Below are 22,255 nucleotides of genomic sequence, written 5' to 3' on the forward strand. Positions count from 1 at the left end.
CTGAACTATACCTTGACTCTATCCTCCTGCCTTGACTCCAAATTGTTTTAGAACATAGAATATGGAACATAGGACATAGAATATAGAGCAGTACAGCACAGTATAGGCCCTTTGACCCACAATGTTGTGCTGAGCATTTATCTTAACCTAAGATCAACCTGACCTACACACCCATCATGTTCTTGTCCAGCGGTCATTTAAATATCCCCAATGTCTCTGACTCCACTACCACCATTGACAGTGAATTCCACGCACCCACCATTCTCTGTATAAAGAACCTACCTCTGACATCTCCCCATACTTTCCGCATTACCTCATACACCTCCATCAAGTCACCTCTTTTCCTTCATCTCTCCAGTGTGAAAAGCCCTATCACACTCAACAATACTTCATAAGACAACCCCTCCAATCCAGGCAGCTTCCTGGTAAATCTCCTCTGCATCCTCTCTAAAGCTTCCGCATCCTTTTGATAATGAGGCATGCAATATTCCAAGTGTGGTTTAACCTGGGTTTTATAGAACTGCAGCAACACCTCACGGCTCTTAAACTCCCTGTTAATGAAAGCCAAAACATCATACACCTTCTTAACAATCCTATCAACTTGGGAGGCAACTTTGAGGGATCTGTGTACATGGACCCCAAGATCCCGCTGTTCCTCTACTCTGTCAAGAATCCTATCTTTAACTTTGTATTCAGCATTCAAACTTGACCTTACAAAATGAATCACTTCACATTTATCCAGATTGAACTCCATCTGCCACATCTCAGACCAGCTCTGCATCCCATCGATGTCTTGTTGTAGCCTGCAACAGCCCTCAACACTATTTCCAACACCACTGACCTTTGCGTCCTTTGTATCATCAGCAAACTTACTAACCCACCCCTCCACTTCTTTCTCTCAGTCATTTATTAAAAAAAACATGAAGAGCAAAGGCCCAAGAACAGATCCCTGCAGGACACCACTGGTCACCGACCTCCAGGTGGAATACTTTTATTCTACTGCCACTCACTGTCTTCTTTTGGTCAGCAGATTCTGTATCCCTCTAAAGCTGTGCCAGATCTTTGCTTCCTCAAGTAAGACCCTTGTCCCTTGACCCTTGTCCCTTAAGTTTTAGACCCTTATCCACAAAATATCCATTGACCTTTGTAATGAATTTTTTTGTATGTAAAATAAACTGCATACCTCCCCAAATACCTCAATTCTATTGCACATTTGAAGTCTGCGTTTCGTGAGCATCCGAATTAACTAGTCTTTTGAAACGCATCTTACATATTTTCCCTAATCACACATCTAGAGCAGATGGTACTTGAACCTGAGCCTCTAGGCTCAGAGATAGGTACATTGCCACTGCATTACAAGTAATTTCTGAAACATACCTGATAAAGATGTTTCAAAAACAAAACAGCTTGAGCTACTGAAGGTATAAATGCGATTGGAACTAGTTTCTGGGACAATGTGCTCAAAATGCTGACAAGTGACAAGATGTGTCTTTTAACGACACAGACTCTAATTGTTAAATAAATAGAGCCTCAGGTTAATTCAATTTTAATTGTTTGATGAGGCAACTGTTGCTGGCAAGATCAATGAGAGTTTAATTATTCTTCAGCTAACAAGTCAAAAGCTTGGGAAATATTTTTAGCTGGCTTCCTCTTTTTGAAATGTAATCACTGCTTTTGTCAATTATGAAGTAAAGATAATCTGACACATATTATATGATACTTTTATGAATGTCTCTTAAAATTCCAAACATTTCAAATAATACTCTTCCATCTCTTTATTAAGAAACATTGTAACAGAAATTTATATAGGGACTGGTTAGCTGTGAGTCACTTGTCTATAATTATATCACCAAAATGTGATGCAAATTAAATTGCATGTCAGATGTAAGAATATATTTGATTTTTAATTACTTGACTTTAAGCCAATGGAACACATTTGTGTTCCACAGTCCTCTGATTTGTGTGAGGTTTTGCATTTTGTTAAGAAAAATAAGGAGCTCATATGGAGTCATAGAGTCATAGAGACTCATAGAGATGTACAGCACGGAAACAGACCTTTCGGTCCATCTAGTCCATGTCGACCAGATATCCCAAGACCAATCTAGTCCCACTTCCCAGCACCTAGCCCATATCCCTCCAAATCCTTCCCATTCATATACCCATCCAGATGTCTTTTAAATGTTGTAATTGTACCAGCATCCACCACTTCCTCTGGCAGCTCATTCCATACATGTACCACACTCTGCATGAAAAAGTTGCCCCTTAGGTCTCTTTTATATCTTTCCCCTCTCACCCTAAACCTGTGCCCTCTAGTTCTGGACTCCCCCACCCCAGGGGAAAGATTTTGTCTATTTATCCTATCCATGCCCCTCATGATTTTATCAAACTCTCCAGCCTCCGATGCTCCAGGGAAAACAGCCCCAGCCTATTTAACCTCTCCCTGTAGCTCACATCCTCCAACCCTGCCAACATCCTTGGAAATATATTCTGACCCTTTCAAGTTTCACAACATCCTTCTGATCGGAAGGAGACCAGAATTGCACGCAATATTTCAACAGTGGCCTAACCAATGTCCTGTACAGTCGCAACATGACCTCCCAACTCCTGTACTCAATACACTGACCAATAAAGGAAAGCATACCAAATGCCTTCTTCACTATCCTATCTACCTGTGACTCCAATTTCAAGGAGCTATGAACCTGCACTCAAAGATCTTTTTGTTCAGCAACACTCCCTAGGATTTTATCATTAGGTGTATAAGTTCTGTTAAGATTTGTTTTCCCAAAATGCAGCACCTCACATTTATCTAAATTAAACTCCATCTGCCACTTCTCAGCCCATCGGGCAAGGTTCCTCGAGTTAACTTTTGGTTCCAGGTGGAATACCAGGCTAGCACACATGAGTATCTCATCCTACTGCCACACCAAAAGCATCTCAGCTCACTAACATAGCTCCTTTCACTAGCAAACACAGACCAGGGTTGAGATGGGATTTAGCCCCTGTTCATGTGTATTCTTAAGATGGAAGACCCTGGTCTCATGCCCAGGCTTCTGTCTTTTCTCACATCATGCCTATGGTCTAAGATATAGGGATCCTTTCTGTAGTTTATAGACGATACTGAATTGAGGTTAGACAATGTTGCCAGTAGTTTGCTAATTGCAGTAAACATTTTAAAACTTGGAATCTAGTTAACTGTTCTTCCCATTTGTTCACGAAAAATTCCAAAATCATTTTGAAAGTTATTGAGTCTCTCTGTGGGGTTCTGACAGCTGGCATGGACTGTTTCAGTGCTGTATATACAGTGTGGCTCTATGCAACATCAAATGACCACTGCCTTCCAACCTTCCTAAAACTTTGGGCCTGTATTAATTTCCAACAGGCACAAACTGGAGATGCACTGAGCTACATAACCAACTATCCTCCCCACATACCACAAACTCCAGTCTGATTCTGATCTGGGTAGCTTTTATCCTTACGACCCTTAAATTGCAATCACAGTTTATAGACAAATAATAAAATGAGATCTCAAAGAAAGAAATGAATAGTCATTGTGTCACAATTTCCTACATGGCGGTTTCTGATTTTTGAGATGCTTTTTACTAACATGATTTGCTATAAAATGCTTAAAATATGAACTGTTAATATAATGATGAGAAACAGGGCATTGGGAACTTTGGCGAAAAAGTGAAACACTGTGGATTTTCTTGTTAGCCTGAAGAATGGTGCAAGGGCTGAGCAGGAAGTATGAGAGTAGATGAATTTAATATCAACGTAATGCAGAAAGTGAAATGGAGAGAGGGAAAAATGAGAAGAGAAAAAATAGCAAAAGGAAGCAATGTAATTTATTTTAGATGTTAGCTTTTTATTTCTCCATTAGAGACCAAAGACTGAAGAAATAAGATGTAGAACAGTCAAAATGTTAATTTTCAGTGGCAGAGTTCATTTGTTAGAAGGTAATAATGAGCACATTGGTAAACTGATAATTGTACTAAATGGTGTCATGAACCAGACCAAACTCCCAAAATATATTTTGACATAGCCTAGACCCTAACTTGTATATTTTTAAAAGACAAGTGTAAGACATTGTGTTCCAGATATGATTTGATTAGTCCACTGCTAAGCTAACCACAACGTCTCCTTTAAAAAACCCACCGGTCATATAATTTGATTAATTTCTGTCCATTTTTCATCTGCCTGAATGTGTAACAGTCTCCATTTGCTTGTCAAAACTTCATTTTTAAGATATTAACATTCTGGGCTCGGGTTCATCTTCTGTGTATGCTTTTTGACACAATTGCTGTATGTTCCCATTTTGCTGTTGTAATTCAGCTAACTTCCCTCCAGTAAAAATATCCACTTTGTGCTCCACCTGTTCTTGTTTATTTCTCAACCATTTAATAAAAATTAGTCTCTGGTAATTGAAGCTCAGCTTCCTATTTTAACTCTTTGATTTCTCCTCATGTCTCAACCTGTGGCTTTGTGACCTTGTTGCCCCACAGTCAGGAAAAATCGCAGAATATACTTTGTGTAATACCTCAGTTGCTTGACTTTCCACTGGCTTTTCCATCACAGTAGCCATCGCTCCCAGCCGTGAGCCAGCTATATCAGACATATAACCATGTGGAAATCTATCTTTACTATCTTCAGTGAGATCTTCTTTTACCTTAATACCTGGGGATTTCTCTTTTCCCTAATCTCCATCGCTCAGAGATTAAAATTGATATCGGAAGCCCTACTTTGTTCAATGAACTAATTCATAATCATTTGCCATTTCTGTTGCTAATCTTGTAGTTTTAACTCTCTGCTCTTCCACATGAGTTCTCATTACTTCAGAAAGTAAATTTTTGAATTGTTCCAAAAGAACAGTCTCTCTAAGAGCGTCATAAGAGCGTTTAATGCCCTCTTCCACCTATCAGAGCTACTTTGTTTGATCTTTTCAAATTCTATGTACATTTCACAAGGTTCCTCCTTAGATTCCTAACTTGTTGTCTGTAGGTTTTTGGCACTAGTTCAAATGCACTTAAGATGTCTTTTTTCACCTCATCATATTCTCCAGATATTTCCTCTGATAGTGTTGCAAATACCTCACTAGCTCTACCTACAATCTTTGTTTGAAACAATATCCACATGCTCAGTACCCACTTCATTAGTTTAGCCACTTTCTCAAATGAAATGAAAAGGGCTTTTACATCCTTGTTGAACCTTGGCAATGCTTGGAATTATTTAAACCAATTGTCACCAGGCTTTTCACTGCGTTGGGTGTACTCTTCATCACTAACCTCATCACCACTCCTATCTTTTACCTGTATCTCCACCATTTTAAGTTGACTTTCACCTTTCAGTTCCAATTCCTGAAGTTTAAAAGCTCTCTCATTATCCCTTTCCTTTGCTTTTAAACGTAATTCAAACTGTTTCATTTCTTTTCCTTTACTCAAACTGCTTTAATTCTTTTGCTTTTGTCCCAAATTCGAGCTGCTTCATTTGTGTTTGAATTTTAGCCAATGATTCTGTTGCATTTCTGGCAATTGTAGATGCTGAGCTAGTGATGATTTCTCCTTTCCTCGTGTCCAATGAAAACATTGGCGAGAAGTTGTGTCTGGTGGCCAGAATTGAATGAAGAAATAGCTGCATTGGTGGGGCAGTTCCCAAAGTGCTAACATGGACAAGCAGCTGCCCCATGACCATGGGAACAGCTAAGTAAACCAAGGACTTGGTTACACATTGATTGTATTTTGACCCTTTCGTGGGCTCAATGTTCTTAATCACTGCGGAAGCTTGCTCACAGTGGTGGGATGTGCATAGAGTTCATTCGTCAAATACAGAGATGATGATAGAAAAACTGCAAGCATCTGTTGCAATATAGAGGCTCCCAGAGGTGTTAGTCACAAACAACAGGCCATCATTTACCAGCAGAGAATTCGAGTATTTCCTGAAGCTGATTGGCAATCATCATGTGAGGACAGCTCCATACCATCCATCGTCCAATAGCCTGTCAGGAAGGGCATTCCAAACTTTGAAGGTAGGCTGAAAGAAATGGGCTACAGCTTCACTAGATACCAAACTGTCCCAGTTCCTGTGTGATTATTGGACCACCCCTCATGCAACTACAGGGAGAGCTCCAGCACAGTTGCTAATGGGGAGGAGACTCCACACCAGGTTGAATCTGATCTTCTCAGACCTTGGGGGTGAAGTTGAAATGGCAGCAGGAACGCCAATGCCAGACACAAGGCTCCTCTAAGTGAGAGAGACCGTTCACTTCAGGAGATGAGGTTTGGTGCTGAAAACACAGAAATGGCCCAGTAAATCGGGTCCTGGGATGCACAAAGCTCAGGTAGGTGAGGCAGTTCTGAACAAGTGTGTGGAGCATATGAAAACTGCAAACTCACAAACGGAGCGGAAGTAAAACACAACCAGCCTCTCAAAACAGCTGGAATGACTGTCAGAACCCATGGGTTCTCCCCCCTCTGACTAGTATCTAAAGAACCTTGGAGTCTGAGATGGATACGGAGGATGGCACAGTGCTGATGCCTTTACTGCCTGAAGAAGAAGAAAATACATTACTTCCGAATCACTCCGGGTGCAAGAGGCAGGCGATGGTCTGGTACGCGCCACCCATACCTGAGGTTCAGTCAGAGGGACCGGATCTGGTGTGAAAATGCTCCAGGAGATTCTGCAAGAAAAAGAACAGGCCTATACCCCCAGACTGAGATGGGGAGGAATATAATGATTGTAACGGGGTCAGCCAGGTGGAACTCATAGAACATGAGTTCCCTGATTGGGGCTGTTAACCTAGTCTAATCAGGGAGCCCTGGCTGACAGACATAAACAGGAGTGTCACAGGTTCTTCCCACTCTGAGAGCTGGCTCTGAGGGAGCTGGACTAGTGTCAAGTACAGTGCACATGTAAATCAAGGGCAGGTTACCCCCCCCTCTGTGAAGTTATTTCCAAGTACCCTATAAGTTTCAGCCACTGACACCAATCTGGGGTTGGCTTTTAGGGGATAAGAGCTACTTGTTAAGATCTTGGCTGATGACACACTTTCGAAACCTACAATCCATGGCAGGATGCAACAGCAGCCACCAGAGGTTCAGATACATGAACCATTCAGGTGAACTCTCCAATATGGGTTGATGAATGCCTGTTGAGCATGCTGCACAACATTGTGCAGTGGATGCACTATCACAATCTGGTGTACTCATATAGAGTCACAGAGTTGTAGAGCACAGAAACAAACCCTTCGATCCAACTTGGCCATGCTGACCAAACATCCTAAATCAATCTAGTCTCATCTGCCAACATTTGGCCCATATCCCTGCAAACCTTTCCTATTCATGTGCCCATCCGGATTAATGTGTTTTTTTTATTGATTTGTGGGATATGGGCGTCACTGGCATTCATCACCGAACTCCAGTTGCCCTTGAAAGGACTTTGTAATAACTGATACAACTGAATGGCTTGCTAGGCCATTTCCGAGGGCAACTGAGAGTTAGCCACATTGCTACATCACATGGAGGCCAGACCAGGTGACAGTGGTAGTTTTCTTCTCTGAAGGGCATTAGTGAACCATTGACTGTAAATGAGAGTGATAGGCGCTGTGCAGCATGCAGGAAACGGTATCAGGGTCAGAGCACTGAGCACAGTGCCCCTGGGAAGGCAGGTCAAATGACAATGAGGCTCTGTGGTCAGGCATATGGAGCTTTGGGGGTTACCAACTTGTCCAATAGAAAACTGTGCCCAAAATGCAGCAATTGATGCAACTTAAGACAAAATCCAAATCATGCAGCATTGAGAAGCTATTGAATTACAGAAGTAGATATGGATCATTATGCATGGTCATGTTACAGCTGCTGCACCTCCTTGAAGGAACTCAGAACACATCCATTATGGTCAATGATCATGTTCAGGAACTGGGCTCGTGTGTGCATCATTCCTCACTCCTCTATTCTTCTGCAAACTGGAAAAAGCACTTCATGCGATACCAGGATTGTCAATGAATCCCACCCTCAAATGACCAGTATCCCCTGGACTTCCATGACCTACTGAGCTGAGATGGTTGAGCCAAAGCAGGAATAGCACTGCACTGTTGTCAAATGTCTTTTACTCAGCTGTCTTCAAGGTCCATTTACTGAGAAACATCTGGTCATATCGTCTGTTCATTACTTATCCCTTAAAGTTCATAAGTTCATAAGATATAGGAACAGAATTAGGCCATTCGGCCTATCGAGTCTTCTCCTCCATTTGATCATGGCTGATATGATTCTCATCCCCTTTTTCCTGCCTTCTCACAATATCCCTTCAACCCATTACCAATTAAAAGTCTGTCTAATTCCTCCTTAAATTTACTCACTGTCCCAGCATCCATCGTACTTTGGGGTGGTGAATTCCACAGATTCACAACCTTTTGGGAGAAGTAATTCCTCTTCAACTCTGCTTTAAATTTTCTACACCTTATTTTAAGACTATGACCTCTCATCCTTGAATGCCCCACAAGAGGAGTCTTCCTTTATTATCGCTTTTATAACCTTTTATCATCTCAATTTGATCTCCCTCATTCTTCTAAATTCCAGACAGTATCGCCCTAAACTGTTCAATCTCACTTCATACGACCAACCTCTCGTCTGTAGGATCAATCTAGTGAAACCTCTTCTGAACTGCTTCCAATGCCACTCCATCTATCATCAAATAAGGGGACCAAAACTGTGCACCTTCTCCAGGTGAAGTCTTACCAGTGTCTTGTATAGGTTGCCAAGATGGGAAAAGAACAATGTAAGGAGCACCTTAGTGCTTGGTCTTTGTCCTCTGAGTGTATGTGAACCAACAAAGAAGGACAAATTCTTCATGCACCTCACCAATCATGTAATGGTTGAAGGTATGCCAAGCTGTAACTCTGCATGCCACTCTCAATTGTGCGCAACAAGAGCTTTCATATTTTAGCATCTTTGGAACTGTGCACTGTCCAATCAAATCATGGGTCACATAGGTGTGGAATGATCTATATTTACAATTGTTTAAATGTTATATTTATGTGACATGTCACTTCAGTAAACATGTAAGTGGAAGAAAGACAGAGTCCTGGGCCTCCACACACTTGTGCAAAGTGCCCTTGTGTTGACATGGAGGGGCTGGAGGCAAGTTGCTCACTTCGGTGTTTGCGATGTGTGTGCAGGCACCCACTGAGACCTCCTTCAGAATACAGCCTCTGCATTCTCGATGAGCAGCCATGGGGCAGGTGAGGCCTCTGACAGAGAGCCACAGAAGGTGGAAAAGTGCTGCAAAGGTCTTGGCTTTTTTGCCCTCCTCAGAGACCTGTGTAGCCTTGGGTTGGGATTCAGGTAGGGCTGATATAGTTGGCCACTGGAGGGCACCAGTTGTCCATTCCAGCAATCACTGTGCCAACAGTGCAGCCATCCTGTTCAGAATACACAGCTCCTTGTGTATTCTGAGGATGTCAGTGCTTATATTCTGAGTAGACTGACTCAGGTTACAGAGTGAGACTTGGCTGAGACACTGCATCCATTCTGAGAGCTGGTCATTTGTCACTCCATGAGATTGGTCGATCTCTCATAGTCCAAACTCATAGGGTTGAGCCTTTGAGGCAATGTATCATGGGGTGATGGACTCCTCTACTCACAGTCCCAGAGCTTCAGGGAACCCCACTAATGTCTGCACGCCCACTTCTGATTGTACAAATACTGCCCCTTAAAGGGGTCTCCTGAATGTTTGTGTTCCTGCCCATGGAGCCTTATTGTCACTCTCCTGTCTTCACCAGGGCACTGAGCACAGGTACCTCTGACCCTGATATCTTTGCCTGCAGCATGGTACAGTGCCCTTCACCCTATACCATCAACATTACGAGTGTGCTACATCCTCTCCGATGTATTTCTATCTGAGTTTATTAAGATGATGTGATGTTGCATCTTCGCACGCCACTTGGCGCTCTTAATGTGTAAAGAATGACCTACCCTGAGGTGGGGGTAGAGTGGGGTTGGGATGGGAGTGAGATGAGAGCTTACTGCTGGGATCTCTGTGAGAAATGAAAGGAGAAATTTTGGTACAGCCCTTTTTACAATGGAGGCAAATTCCAATACATGCTATTGCTTTTAATCATGCTTGCACTACCCTTATGCAGTAATACCACACTCCATTTCATTGCAATGTCCCATTGTGTTCTGTGAAATGACAGCATGTACTCCATGATTACCACCAACTGTTACTGTGGTCTCCACATTACCGTTACCACTGGTTAGTGTCAATTCACTACATCTATCAGACTGTTCCTCAGGCACTGTGGCAATCTCCATGATGGCCATCTATTCCATTCAGTCTCAAGCCGGCTGACTCACTTCCAATCTTCTCTTTGTTGCTCTTCACCCTTTTGCTCTACATGGATACAGAGAAGATTTACAAGGATGTTGCCAGGATTGGAGGGATTGAGTCACAGAGAGAGGCTGGAGAGGCTGGGACTTTTTTCCCTAGAGCATACGAGGCTCAGGGGTGACCTTATAAAGAGGCTTATAAATCATGAGGGGCATAGATAAGGTGAATAGACAAGGTCTTTTCCCCAGAGCAAGGGAGACCAAACTAGAGAGCATAGGTTTAAGGCAAGAGGGAAAAGATTTAAAAGGGACCTGAGAGGCAATTGTTCACATAGAGGGTGGTGCACATACACAGCGAGCTGCCAGTGGAACTGGTGGTGGCTGGTACAATTACAACATTTAAAAGACATTGAAGAGGTACATGAATAGGAAAGGTTTGGAGTGATGTGGGCCAAATGCAGACAAATGTATCTAGTTCAGTTTAGGAAATCTAGTCGGCATGATGAGTTGGACCAAAGAGTCTGTTTCCGCCTTGTATGACTCTATACATAGCACAAATACAGATCTTAACCTCTAGTCTCTGCCTGCTCTTAACTATTTGTGTGCAACTACATGACCTGCTAACACATAAAAGCCTCAATGCTGAAGGATAGTATACGCTATATCTCACACCACATGAATAACATGCAGATATGGCTCTTGTCTTGAAACTTGGAGTCTATGAACTTGGTGTCTATGACCCATACTTGAGGGAACGCAGCAGGTCACTGAATCTTTTGCAGCACTGGATCTATGCTGGTCTCCTGCAGCCTTTACCATGCTGCAAGCTCTATCCCAGTCTCCCTTGTTGTGACAGGCAGCTTCCCCTGATCATCAGGGTAAATGAATTCTCTTTCCCTTGTAGACCTCTCTATCAAGACCTACTAGCCCTGTGCTGAGAAATGAGGGCAACTTGCCCCATTCTTTTGCCCATCAGCTCCTCATTGCAACAGCCTATTAATGAGAGCAAAAATGGCTCATGAGAATAGTTGCTCTGTTCAATTCTGCAGTGCTTGCAAACACTCCCTCATTCATAAATTACTGCTGCTTACAATATGATTGAGTTAAATGCTCTGCACAAATGCTTAGAGGCCACATACGTTATGGCTGTAACTCCAGGGGGATCTGCTCGTTCTCAATGGCAGCTGACAGGTCCATTGACTTTCTTTTTGTTGTTCACTGCTATGCTGTAACATTGTACTGATAAGATGGATCATAGTACGGCTACATTCAGAGTGGTAAGAGGCCAGGTAGATGGGAGAGTGAGGTTGGCACATCTCTCACTCACTAGTTTGCCAAATCACAGCATTTTATTTTCCACGGGCAGTGGTGGCAGGATGAAGCCATCCCTAATGCCGTATCTGAAAGTCTGCTCCAATCAGGCACTCTGCATGAGCCAGATGCAGTGACATTTCTCCCGTGGGGGACACCCAGGATGGACCATCTGTTCGAGGATAATCTAATAGTTCAACAACATTTTCACCTCAACCTGTTACAGGGCAACATCTCCTCCAAAGCTCGGTAACTAAAACAATGTAGCCAATGCTACAAACCTCTAAGATGGGGCACTATATATGTGTCCAAGTCAACCAAAACATTGGGGTCATCTTTAACCTCTTACGATATGTGAGGTGGCCCATTCTGCCTTGAGACCAAACAGAGAGCATGCAGACAACCATTATTTTAAATGATTTGTGGAACCAGGGTTTCTACTGCCTCTGCTCACCTGACCTCATCTGAATGAAAATCAGAGCTTACGTTTCATATTGGTTGCCATTCATCCATGCTGGAAAACACTGAATATGTATCAGGTTTTAAGAAGGCCCAGTGGCAGGAGAGGTATCTAAAAGAAGGAGGATCAGGATGTTTTGGACGGAATGTTCCTGTCAGAGTATTGAAAGTGGAGGGAAAAGGAAGATGTTTCTGGGGGTTTCCTGTTGCAAGAAACAAAAATGGTGCAGTGTGGTCATTGAAGGTGAAGAATTTTGGAACCGAATGTTCAAACAAAAAATGTTGTTTTGGGAAGGGGTGAAAGCAGGATGGCAAAAAAATAGTGACCATAGTTAAGAACAGCACTCAAATTACTTGGGGCACAGGATCACTTCATCCCCAAAATACCCTGGAAAATTCATTTTGTAATCAGAGCAAGTCACCCTCTTAAGTGCTATCAAAATCTATGAGGAGCTGCTCCTCCATTCAAGGCTTTATCTCTCTCACATGTCTTCCTTGTAGCTCAAGGTGAGACTATAAAAGGTAACTTTAGTCAGAGACATGGAACTACATCAAATTATGCTGTATTCAGGAAAATGATGCATACAGTGGCTGACTTACCACATTAACATTTCATTTTCTTATATTACTATGTACGTAATTGGAAACCTGAAAAAGGGAGTGCTTAGTCTCATGCTGAAAGGATGATGAATGTTTGCCCCTGAAATTGAACATGAAATTGACAGTATGATCTGTTATAACAATTCAAAATAGTAACACAGTTGTTATCGCCATAAAATCCTCAGTTTCCTTTCAGTTACCAATACCATACGTTTACTGTCCAAACACTAGAATAAAAGTCAAATGATAAATTTGTGTACCCATTCAGTTAATCTGGACAATGATTGTGTTCCATTTGGCTGGGAGTGATGGTGGGCAAATGGGAGGCTGCATCTCAAACTCCCAGCAGCAGGAGAATTGTGAGAGAATAAGTCAGCAGCGGAGAGCCATTTGCTTGTGTTCAGTGTCTTTGTAGCACCAGGCAGCAGTGGTACCCCGAAGCCCAATACCATGACAAGGATGGACCAAAATCTCTATGAAATTTCATAAGGATCAGGCTGTCCATAATACAAAGTGCAATGTCCATTCCTACATGCTTTATTCAAACACTTCGATCCAAGTTGGATCACTCTAAGAAACTACCATCATATGAATTTTAAAACTTCTTCTGTTCTCATTATGGTAGATTTTAAAATTCAATAATAATTTTTCAAAATGAATCACCTTGAAGTTAACTTTCAAGTTATGGCATTTGTTGTGTAATTGGAATATAACTCATGTTGCTGCTCATGAGATCAATGTTAATTTCAAGCCAAGTTTGATTGTGAATTCATCAATCTTATTTCAAACCTGATATCCTCTCTCTTTGTCATTCTCTGAAGCTGCTGCATATACAAGGACCAGTAACATGGTCTGAGTGGAACATTGTTTAAAGTGTCTGAAATGCACTGAGCTGACCGTGTGCTATAATGTAAAGGCAGATCACTGACAGCATGTGTGGCTGTCAGTCGTTGACAAAGTGGAAACACACCCGCGAGCAGTGTAAAAGCTTCTATAGAGCTATTATTTGTACTTACTGCTTTCTGGGGGAGGAATGAGAAATGGACAGAAAGTGTGTCCTTTTGATGACGAAAAGTACTTGAGCGTTCAGAACATCTTGGAAAGAAATTGCAGAAAAATGCAGAGGTGCAATCTCAGCTGTGCCTGCGAAAGGCTGAAGAGGAAATCTGATCAACATAGGAATGTTACTGAGGTACGCACTGTCCATATTTTACAATTTTGTCATACAACATAATGTAGCAATGAATAAGAATGCACACAACAATACAATAAACCCTCACATAGTTTTTGCATCCACCCACAGGTGTACAGGCTTTTAATGGCTTAAGCTCTTTGGAACCAGGTCTCACATACTCTGATTGTTATTTTTCTGTTCAAAGTATGAGCAACTAGCTTTTGGGAAAGAAAGAAAGAACAGAGTTGGCCTGAGAAAAGAAATCTACATGCAATTGAAAGCGGTAAATGCATTACAGTCCCCAAAGACTTACTGGACCATTAGGCTGCTCTTTCATTTGAGAAAGATGAGTGGTACAGGTCTTTACCTGAGAGTCATCACATCTCAGGTGAGGGGACTGGTTTCCACTGGAGGAGTTGAATCTATGCTGTAGGGACCACACTGTACCACAAACTAGCTGTCCTGCCAACTGAGCTAACCAACCCCCAGACAAATGCAATATTTTGTAAATTAATGCACAGTATTTGCATCCACCTAAGTTAATGGTTTCATTTTCTGTATTAAGAGAACACGTTCTCACTTCAGATCAAAATTCTTTGTTCAGACCCCTGCTCAAAGTGCTTAATTCCCAAAGGATTAACTATAACCCATTAAATTCTGAAACTTTCTGAACAACAGTTCTAAGCACATTGAACATTGTGCTTAGAAGCACACACAGAATCAAACTAAAGTCTTAGCTCACTCCTGGATCTACACTGCAGATTGGCCTAGTTGTCTACTCGTTGTTTGAAAGGATGACCAAGAAAGTAGATGTGGTCAGTGCAGTAGACATTGTCCACATGGACTGTAGCAAGGCATTTGACAAGATACTGCATGGTGGGTTGTTGAGTAAGGTTATTCACTGAGAGGTAGCCAATTGATTACAAAATTGGCTTTAAGTTCGAAGAAAGAGGGTGGTGGTAGAAGGTTGTTTTCAAACTAGAAGGCTGTCACCAGCTGTGTGCCTCAGGGATTGGTGTTGGGTACACTGTTATTCATCGCTTATGTAAATTATGTGGATGAGAATTGAGGAGGTATGGTTAGTAAGTTTGTGGATGACACCAAGATTGGTGGTATAGTCGATAGTGATGGAGGTTTTCTGGGAATACAGCGGATTCTTCAACAAGTGGGCCAGTAGGCTGAAGAATGGCAGATACAGTTTAATTTTGATAATTGCAAGGTGTTGCATTATGGTAGGTCAGACTAGGACAGAATTTACACAGTCAATGGTAGGGCCTGGGGAGTGTTATAGAACAAAGAGATCAAGGGGTTCATGTTCATAGCTCCTTGAAAGTGGAGTCACAGGTGAAGAAGGTTGTTGGCTTGCTTGCTTTCATCAGTCAGAGTTAAGGAGTTGAGAGCTGGACAAGATCTTGGTAAGGTTACATTTGGAATACAGCATGCAGTTCTGCTCACAATACTATAAAAAGGATATTATTGAACTCGAAAAAAGGCAGAAAATATTTACTAAGATGCTACCCAGTCTGGGAAGTTTGAGTTAAAAGGTATGGCTGAATAAGCTCGGGTTTTTTTCCCTAGAGCATAGGAGACTGCGAGGTGACTTTATAGAGGTCTATAAAATCGTAGGGACATAAATAAGGTAGATAGATAGTGAACAGCTTTATCCATGAAAGGGGAGTCCAAAACTAGTGAGCGTAGGCTTAGGGTGACAAGGGAGAGATACAAAAGAGCCCAGAGGGACATCATACAGAGGGTGATGAATGCCAGAGGTAGTGGTGGAGGTGAATACAATTGTGTCATTTAAGAAACATTTAGACAGGTACATGGATGGGATAGGTATGGAGGATATGGAGCAAACACAGGCAAATGGGACTAGTTCAAATTGTGAAAACTGGGTGGCATGTTCAAGTTGGGCCACAGTGCTGGGCCCAACTTGACCAAAGGTTTCTATGCTGTAAACTTCTTTGACTTTATTACTTAAGAACAGTCTTGAGGACATTGAATACAAGTAGGCTGATTAATCAAGTGCTCTTTAAATGCAAACTGTATCCCTCACAGCCCGTTGGCTTAAGAGAACCAATCAAAGTTTTAAAGGGAAATCATGCCATATTGTCAATTGTCTGCCTGATCTGAAGTCCCTGAGAGAATCCCATTTTAGTTAGATACTAACATGATTCTACTAGCAGCCAGCACTGCTCCAGCATGGGAAAGTCTTGTTCTTAACTCTGACTCTGAGGATATTTTTGAATTATAGTTGGAACCAGTCTGAATCAGTAGTAATTATCTTTTGAGATTACCACTTATGTGTAGATGATTGTTTCAGTTAGAATTCTCAACCTGTCCTGTCCCGAATGGAAATGTGAGGCAACAGGAGAAAGCCATTCAGTGCAGGAGCATTTCTGCCGGCCAAGGCATGCCCCTTCCGATTATGTCAATGCTGCCAAATTTCAGCAGTCAGATTACTTATAGGCCCAAAGCCACATTGATGGCAACAAGGACAGATTAGAGTGTAATGTAAGTGAGGGGGTAAGGTTGGCAGGTGGAGTAGGTAATGGAGGAATTTGCCTGATGAGTTAGACAGCAAGATGCCAGTTGGGTGACAGATGGGTGAGGCAGATAAAGCGGCAAATTGTGAAGGTGTAGTCTGTCAGGTGGGCTAGGGGTTAAGGTGGTAGTTGGGGCAGGTGTTGGAGTGCTAGGTAGCAGTGGGGGTAAGATTCTAGGTATACGAATGGAGATGGGATACTAGGGCTCCAGATGGGTGAGGGCACATGTACCAGGTAGGGCAAATAGATATGTGCTGAAGGTAAGTTTGGGGTTCAGGTCAGGGAAACTCAGATCGAGGGTATGTTGGGTCCATTGCCTGGACATGGGGGTGTGGTTACTCTCAGGTTGGGTCAGAACGGAGCGACAGCATCATGCTGGGAGTTGGGTTTGGACAGTGGGACCAGGAGGTTTGGTGTTGTAGTGGGTGAGTGTTAGTTTTGGCTGGCTTAGGTCCAGGAAGGGTAATTTGGACAAGAATGTGGGTTGGTGAGATGAGATGTCAGTTCTGAAAGTTTTGAGTGCAGTATGGGGAATTGGAGGGTTGGTGATTACAGTGGGGTTGTTGTTGGGTTAGGAGATCAAGTCATGTCTGTATGGGTCATATTGGGTTAGGTCCTTCAGATGCATGGGGTGGCAGAGATCAGACAATGTGCTTGTAGTGTCAGTTTAATAGTTACCTAAGAATTAGGCTCAATTTTAAATCCTCTGATAATTTCTGAGTCATTCTTAAGCTTGAATGAGTCAGTTGCGTTCAAGTTCTCTAAATTTAAAGGATTTTGTGAAAAATCTTCCCCCCCACGTGTCCATCAGAATTTTCAATTTCCTGTATATTGCCTCAGAGTCTGCTACATTGGTATTCCCCTGAAGGCAATGTACAACTCCACTCTACACTACTGGAATGACTGTCTGGCCTTTGGAACTTCTGTGTCAGAGGATCAGACAGCACAAGAGTTGCCAAATTAAATTTGTCCTTTGATGTCGGCTTGTAACAAGGAACACTGATTCTGATAAGGTTAATTTTCATTGCACAGAGTCTCAATTTCTTGCGAGCAAAGATATGAGCTTCAAAGGTTTGAAATTCATTACTGAGGTCTATTTGACCCATCATGGCTATGCTACTTCTTTGATAGAGATGTCCAACTTCATCCTATCATCCAGATTGTTCTCCATATTCCTGAAAATGATCCTCCTCAATTGCAAATACAATTGCATTTTACAATCCACATGGAATATAAATCCACACCCTTGTAAGTGGTGTATTGCAGATCTTAATGAATATCAATGTGGTAAACTTTCTGATCAAAATGCCTCTGTTTCATTTCCCAATTATTTAAGCATATGATGTATGGTATGTAATGCACTAGCCAGAGCAAACAGCTTCCCTACAAAGCCCTTTCTTTCTTTGAGTTTCTATGTTTGTCACCTTTAGGCTCCTCTGCTCTGAGGAGAACAGATCCTGATCCTCCATGTCCCTCCCTTGATACTTGTCTTGTAAGAGGCAAGAGTTCCAACACGACTGACCTTTGCCCTTTTCTGATAAATTCCATTGTTTTTCGCTGGAGTTGCAGTGGATTTCCTGATCAAAGGTACACAAACTTTCCAACTCTTTTCTTAAACAAACTTGCTGGCCGAAGATTACAAATTTTTAAAACAAAATTCATTTGTGGGGTGTTGGTGTGGCTAGCTGGTCAGCATTTGATGCCCATCCCTAAACATTCATTTCACTTTTGTAGTTTTCTTTTATCAGCTCTTCTAAATTGCTCAATTAAGTTAGTGATCATTAGTTCTTGGTCAAAATTTGGGGACAATACCTGCAGCACATGGACTGCAGTAGTTCGAGAATACAGCTCCCCCGACCTTCTCCCGGGCAACTAGGGTTGGGTAATAAATGCTGAGACAGCCAGCGATCCCCAAATCCCATGAATGATTAAAAAGGTCCAGCTGCTCCAATATTATTGCATGTATTGTGGCCATGATCTTTTGCTATAGCATCACAGAGTTGTACAGCATGGAAGCAGACCCTTTGGTCCAGCTCATCCACAGCAACCAGATATCCTAATTTAATCGTGTTCCATTTGACAGTATTTGGTCTATATCCCACTGAACCGTTCCTATTCATATATCCATTCAGATGCCTTATGAATGCTGTAATTGTACCAGCCTCCATGACTTGCTCTGGCAGCTCATTCCATCCACATACCACCCTCTGTATAAAAAAGTTGCTGCTCGGTCCCTTTTAAATCTTTCCCCTCTCACCTAAACCTCTGCACTCTAGTTTTGGACTCTCCCAACCTGAGCAAAAGACAGCGGCTATTCACCTTATCCACGCCTCTCATAATTTTATAAACCTCTCAAGATCACCCCTTGGCATCCAAAACTCCAGGGAAAAAATATGTTCCAGCCTATTCAGCCTCTCCCTACAACTCAAACCCTCCAACCCTGGCAACAACCTTGTCAATCATTTCTGCACCCATACCTTGATAGTCAACTCTCTTAAAACGTCACTATTGATGAGGAGATCCAACAATGGATAACCCATGCCAGTTCAGCCTTCTATGAACTTTGACATTGAGTATTTGACAACAAAGATTAGTGCAAGTCAAAATAAGTGCTAGTGTAGAGAGTTCCATACTCATTCCATATACATACCATCCTCTGCATGAAAAAGTTGCTCCTCAGTCCCTTTTAAATCATTCTCCTCTCACCTACACCTATGCCAAGTTCAACAACATCTTTGCTATAGCAGGGAGAACAAACTTGAATGCAATATTCCAAACGTGACCTAACCAATGTCCTGCACAGCTGCAACATGACCTTCCAACTCCTATACCCAATGCACTGACCAATAAAGGCATGTGTACCAAATGCTTTCTTCATTACCCTGTATACCTGCAACTCCACACTCAAAGATGTTGCAAAAATATTTGTATTAGGCACTCTCTCTTGGTGGTTTTGTTATGGAGTGAAAGGTGTATAATTTATATGTAAACATCATTTTTGGAATTTGGATCTCAGCATAAATGCACGTAGCTGTTGGTTACTTCTGTGAAGAGTTTTCTTGTAAAATAAACAAGATTCAAATGCCCATTGGAAAAGTGAATAAATCCAGCATTTTGTAATTTGCAGGTAACATGTGGTTTAACAGGAAGATGTTTATACTTTTAGGTTTATGACTGGTAGAGTAAACATGTAAGACTTTGTTTTATTTGGTTTTCAGTTCAGAATTTGTTCTTAACTCAGTTTAGAAAAAATGTTTCTGTTCAGTTCAGTGGACACCAGTATTGAGATTAGAAGCAAATTTAGTGTCTATCCCAGAAGAAGGATTCAACACAGTTGGGAAACAATTACTTGAATTGAAAGGTATCCTTTGTAAAAACTTCAAACCAATAGAGTGTGTAGCTGGAAATCTGCAGGTTATTTGAACTGAGGATGATTAGGCTCGCAGATTTGAGAAATGCTCATTGTAGGCAGATGTGGAAAGGAAATACTGGTTTAGTGGTGCTGGAAGAGCACAGCAGTTCAGGCAGCATCCAACGAGCAGCGAAATCAACGTTTCGGGCAAAAGCCCTTCATCAGGAATAAAGGCAGTGAGCCTGAAGCATGGAGAGATAAGCTAGAGGAGGGTGGGGGTGGGGAGAGAGTACTCAACAATCTGTGTTCATTGTCCATGGCAAGGAAACTGAGAGGAGTCAGGGAAATAGAAAATAAAATAATTGAGATATGGGAGTGAGCTCTCTGGACCATGGTCTCTGTGATAATAAAATTGAAAAACAGATCGAAACTTTGCTTTACTCTGAGTTTAAGATTGTTTTAATTATCTGCCATATTTAGATTCCACTTTTATTTTTACCAGCATGTAATAAATTTTATTTTGTTGTTAAAGCATATCTACAGTTATATATGAAAATTTTAACCTTGTAGGCACAGTTTAAAAATCTATTTCAATTAAATAAATATACGTAATTATCTGTCTGACTTGGAGGTTATGTCTGGACACAAGTTCAAAATGAAATATGCTTATTATACCAGGAATTGTTATTACAAATAATATGACAATGAAAATAGAATGAAGTTGATTGTGAAAAAATTGATACTGGACTATTTGTAGATCTGTGAATATTTAATTCAATGTTAATGTTTCAAATTAATACAATGTTGAGAACTGTCCGCAAAAAAGCAGTGAAATGTTCAAAATTAATGTTAAAAATCATTGACTGTCCCCCATTTCAATGATAATGTCTACTCACAGTTAAACATTTCTCCCATGGGGCTTCATGTGACTGAAAAATTCAATTCTCCATCTAATGACCTTTTAGTGCATGGAGCAGTAGGTGCCATGATGTAGTGGGATCTAGAAGGCAGGATTTGTTTCCTTTACTTTTCATCTCTTCCTCTGCTCTGCTTCATTATTAAGATGTTGTGAGCTAATGAAGGATACAACTTGATGAACACATAGCCATATCCTGAACAATTAGTAGCAAGTTCATCCCACTCATTAGTGTCAATGGTATCCAATCCATTGCACTTGGTTTGACAGGACATTTTTTTCTGAATGTTTGTGGAGCCGACTTTGTGAAGGACATATGCATTTGCTCAGTTATTGGACTATTTAATCCAGAGAAAATGGTGGAGCTGTTGTTGACAAAATCTCTCTTGTTCTCTTACGTGTTACTTAGGCACATTCCAGGTCTCACTGCAATATAGGCGTGTGATGACGACAACTGCTCTGTACACTAGCACTTATATTGACTTGCACTGATCTTTGTTGTCAATACTCAATGTTACAGTTAATAGAAGGCTAAACTGGCATGGGTTATCCATTGTTGGATTTCCTCATCAATGGTGATCTTTTAAGAGAAGTGACTATCAAGGTATGGGTGTTCAGTTTTACCCAATTGATTCCTGGGCTGGCAGGACAGATGTATGAAGATTAAATTGACCAGTTAGGACTTTATTAGTGGAGTTTAGAAGAATGAAGGGGCATCTCATAGAAACCTATAAAGTTCTAACAGGACTAGAGAGCGTAAATGGAGGAAGCATGTTCTCGATGACATGGAAGTCCAGAACCAGGGCTTATAGTTTAAGGATATAGCATTGCCCATTTAGAACTGAGATGAGAAGAAATATCTTCAGCTAGAAAGTGGTGAGCTTCAGAAAGCAGTTGGGGCCAAAATATTGAATGTTTTCAAGAAAGAGTTAGATGCAATTCTTTGGGCTAAAGGATTTACATGTATGGAGAGAAAGTAGGAACAGGGTACTGAACTGGATGATCAACCATGATCATATTGAATGGCAGAGGGGCTACTCCTGCTCTTATTTGCTATGTTTCTCTCCTTAAATTTATATGTTCATTGGACATGACAAAGCACTGGCCAGGCCAACCTATTTTAGTACTCAACTTATTCCTGAGTCATTTCTTCGACATGTATGGGAGGTATGGGATTTGACCAGGTCTCAACAGATTTATGAATTTTGTTTCACCAATTTCTATGGACAGGCTAAGTTTCTTTCGTGGAGAATTGAAGAGTTTGAGGCTATCTTGAAAACCTGGAGCAGAGTGGACAATGACACTGCACTTATCCACAAACTAGATAATTATGTTTATGGAGGTCAGTTTAATTTTGGCATGGAGATGACTCAGGTTAAAGAGTTTTCTATCCAAATGGTATTTAGTGCTGACAGACAGCAGAGCGCAGGCAACAGTGGGTACTGCAGATGCTGAAGACTAGAGTCAAAATTAGAGTAGTGCTGGAAAAGCACAGCAGGTCAGGCAGCATCTTATGAGCAGGAGAATCGATATTTTGGGCAAAAGCTCTTCATTAGGAATGAGGGTGGGAGCCTCAGGGGG

General features: G+C 41.6%; 1 long non-coding RNA gene across 1 annotated transcript in view; it reads left to right on the plus strand.

Moving 5' to 3' along the window:
* The first annotated feature begins 13,712 nt into the window (after nt 1–13,712).
* LOC140493378 (uncharacterized) overlaps nt 13,713–22,255 on the plus strand; it is a 98,158-nt gene continuing 89,615 nt past the window's right edge. Inside the window, exon 1 of the long non-coding RNA XR_011963657.1 lies at nt 13,713–13,878. This is a non-coding gene — a long non-coding RNA (uncharacterized lncRNA). The remainder of the gene's footprint in view (nt 13,879–22,255) is intronic.

Source organism: Chiloscyllium punctatum, chromosome 22 (genome assembly GCF_047496795.1).
Source record: "Chiloscyllium punctatum isolate Juve2018m chromosome 22, sChiPun1.3, whole genome shotgun sequence".
In the NCBI taxonomy this organism is placed as follows: Eukaryota; Metazoa; Chordata; class Chondrichthyes; order Orectolobiformes; family Hemiscylliidae; genus Chiloscyllium; species Chiloscyllium punctatum.